Below are 3819 nucleotides of genomic sequence, written 5' to 3'. Positions count from 1 at the left end.
GTTTATATCAACTTGGTTCCCTGTGTTTTAAAAAGTTTTATTGTGAACTCACATTCAATGTCATTGTCAGGGATCATGAGGGTTTGAATAGATCTGTTTTTCCAGAGAGGATTTGCTCTTGAATTATTTAGGCATCTGTTTTTATTACCAACCTGAGACCACTTTAATTTAGTTTCTAAGCCAGACCATTCAGGTAGTATAATATTAAACTTTACACCAGTGTGAATGCAGCATTAAAATCACAGATTTGTAGAGGAATCTTATTTTACTACCTTTTTTCCTATATACACCTGAGTTTAAGAAGACTCTTCTTTTCCCAGGGTGCCAAGATTTTCCTGCCCACTCTTTCACTAATGCTCTGTTCATTCAAGTTCATACTAATAAAGGAATCTCTACCAATAGTGCATCTAAGACCTTGTCTTTTGATTTTTTTAATTTTTATTTAAATTCCAGTTAACATACAGTGTAAGATTAGTTTCAAGTGTACAATTTCGTGATTCAACACTTACATACAACACCTGGTGCTCATCACAACAACTATACTCCTTAATCCCCATCATCCATTTCACTCACCCTCTCAACCACTTCCCCTCTGGAAACCATTAGTTTGTTCTTTAAAGTTAAGAGTCTGTCTTTTCTGTATGAATATTAAAACATAATGCATCGCTTCTCGGCCTTTTGGCTAAGATCAAGTGTAAAACATAATGCTGAGGTACTAGGTTTTGGCAAAGGACCTTATATCCACTAGGATCTCAAAATTATGTTTGCACTTTGGAATCCTGACTCCACTTTGGTTTTGGTCTGTGATATTTCTCTTATTTGATTACAAGTTTGGATAAAAGGGAGGTGTATTTTACTTTGCCCAGAATTTTTGATGTTCTATAGTTGGATGCTTTTTCAGTTAATTCATCCAAATTACAGTAAGTGGAATTTCTTACAGTAGAAGTCTCTTTCAGTACTACTTTGATAAGTAGTACTTATCAGTACTTAAAGTACTTAAGTACTTTAAAGTACTTAAAGAGACTTAACAGTGGAAGTCTCTTTCAGTACTACTTTGATAACTTTTGGAAATATCTGAACCACAGTTTATCTTCCTTTGGGTAATACTGTACTCTATCTTGAACAGTACGTCATCTACTAAAATTTTTTTGATCAGGCTTGGTTGAGATACCTCAAAGCGTATTAGGTCATTAAGCCCCTAATAGGATTCCAAGAGATCCAGACAGAGCCAAGTCTTTGCTATTTCCAAACTGTGCATAGTGTGATCCTATAGAATATATTTCTATAGGTTAAAAAAAAAAAAATAACAAACAAAAGAGAATGTCAGTAACAACTCCTTGCATTCTCAGTGCCAAAGTGCAAACATACATGAATCCACCTATATATTATTATATTACTATCTAGTTTTAATAGAGGGACTGTCATCCTCTTTAAATTTTTTTTTTTAACATTTATTTATTTTTGAGACAGAGAGAGACAGAGCATGAATGGGGGAGGGTCAGAGAGAGAGGGAGACACAGAATCGGAAGCAGGCTCCAGGCTGTGGACCATCAGCCCAGAGCCCGACGCGGGGCTCGAACTCACGGACCATGAGATCGTGACCTGAGCTGAAGTCGGACGCTTAACCGACTGAGCCACCCAGGCGCCCCATGTCATCCTCTTTAAAGATAAAATAATACCTTGTCCTGAGACTGCCAATCTTCTTTCACAGGAACTATCCTTTTCCCTTTCCTGTTTATATATACCAAACCACTGTCTCTCATTTTGATTCCTCAGGTTAACTTTCTTTTTTTTTTTTTTCACATTAGTCCTTGTTATTAAAAATAGGAAACAATATAATACACAACAAATTCGTATACTGCTTCAATTACAGCCTTTCTGGCCTTCTCATATTTTAAAGTTTGTATTTCCAATCCTTCTTTCTTGTTTTTTTTTTTAATTTTTTTAATGTTTATTTTTTTCTGAGAGAGACAGAGAGAGACAGAGAGAGAGAGGGAGACACTGAATACGAGGCAGGCTCCAGGCTCTGAGCTGTGAGGACAGAGCCTGACTCAGGGATCAAATCCACGAACCATGAGATCATCACCTGGGCTGAAACTGGACGCTTAACCAACTGAGCCACTCAGTTGCCTCTCCTATCTTTACTTCTTAATCTCCCATTCAGTATTTTGGTTTGATTTTTCCACTTACCTCCCATAGGTATTGTTTGTAATCACAGCAATACCATACATATTTCTAAATCCACTGGCCAGGCTAACTACTAATCTCATTTGACCTCTCAGCATCATTAGACAATTCTTGTCACTTCCTCCTTTAAACCATATATCCCATTGTCTCCTCTAATATTCAACTTCCCTTATTTCTTTCTTAATTCTCTTTACCATCCTTCTCTCTATTCTTTGTAAACTTGTGTTCTGTTAACTATTAACTGATCCTCAAGGCTGGCCTTAGGGTCACTTTACTTTCACAGTTACATCTTAATATAGAATACCAAAATGCTTATGATTTAAATTAACACCTGCACTCAGACAACCCACACATTTATACCTCTATCTCCAGGCTAAAATATCTAATGACACACTTAAAATCCCTTCCTAGATGTCATAAATAAATCTTAATTCAACAGAAGCAAATGGAACTTGATCTTCTCTAAAAATACTCCACTTCTAGTATTCCCTATATTAGAAAATACAACTATTATTCCAAGTGTTCCTCATCTTTCCATATATTGTTATTTCAACACAGAAACCAAGATTCAGAGGAATGTGAAGATGGAGGCAGAAATTAGGATTGAAGCAGCTATAAAATAAGAATTGCTGGCATTAGAAGAAGCAAGAAACAGATTATCTCCTACAGTCTCCAGAGGGAATGTGGCCTTGGTGACACCTTAATTTCAAACATGTGGCCTCCCAATTTGTGAGAAAATAAATTTCTGTTGTTTTAAGCCACCAAGTTTGTAGCAATTTATTATAACAGCCATACAGAACTAATACATCTGCATACCCACTAATGTTTGCATTATGTTTTAGAGTAAACAATTATATTCTATTCAATTTTTAATGTCATCCTAACTTAAAACAGAGTCCACATTTTATGTTTGCTAAATAAATTTTGAATAACATGATTAAAGAATGCATGAACATGGGCTTCGAAAATTACTTAATGTAATATGGCTCAAATCCAATTTGAAAATAATTATCTCTAAACCAGTGTTTTAATTCATATATTCTATAAATCATTATTAAATAGCTTGGTGTGCTGTTAGTACTACAGTGGACTATGCTAAAAAAATTAGTGTAAATTCATCATTTTCATAACACTATTAGTCAATACTTCAGAGAACTCTGTTTGGTTTTTACTTTTTCATATTAAACTTCTGTGTACTTTTTTTTGGATATTTAATATTTAAGATTCTACTATGCTAGATATGCACTGTTCATTTAAGAACTCAAAATTATAGTAACTATAGCTATTAATATTATAATAACTATAACAACTATAAGGATAACCTTAGGTGTAATTTCACACTATGTTTTAGAATTGTTTTATCAAATTAGCTTTAAAATAATTTAATATTATATAATTTCAGGTACATATTATACACTCAAAATGCAAGTTTTATTATTATGATTTTTCATACTATCAAAAGGTGACACTGAGATCTTATTTTTATTAAATCTTATACTTTTCTAGATCTGCTTTCCTGTGTATCAAATTATGGCAGAGGGTATCTTCTGCTTTATCCTAATTTGCTCTTGTTAGTGCTACCATGTATTCCTACCTGTATAAAATAAAACTATTTTATGAACTTTGTAGCTA

The 3819-nt window shown here is 33.8% G+C and overlaps 1 non-coding gene across 1 annotated transcript; it reads left to right on the top strand.

Annotated features, from left to right (window-relative positions):
• The first annotated feature begins 662 nt into the window (after nt 1-662).
• On the top strand, nt 663-853 carry LOC125924995 (U2 spliceosomal RNA). The gene has a single exon (XR_007458656.1). It is a non-coding gene; the product is annotated as a U2 spliceosomal RNA (small nuclear RNA).
• Nucleotides 854-3819: the final 2966 nt, after the last annotated feature.

Source organism: Panthera uncia, chromosome F2 (genome assembly GCF_023721935.1).
Source record: "Panthera uncia isolate 11264 chromosome F2, Puncia_PCG_1.0, whole genome shotgun sequence".
Lineage (NCBI taxonomy): Eukaryota > Metazoa > Chordata > Mammalia > Carnivora > Felidae > Panthera > Panthera uncia.
The sequence above is the reverse complement of the archived record's forward strand: the minus strand, read 5'-3'. Positions and strand labels throughout refer to the sequence as shown.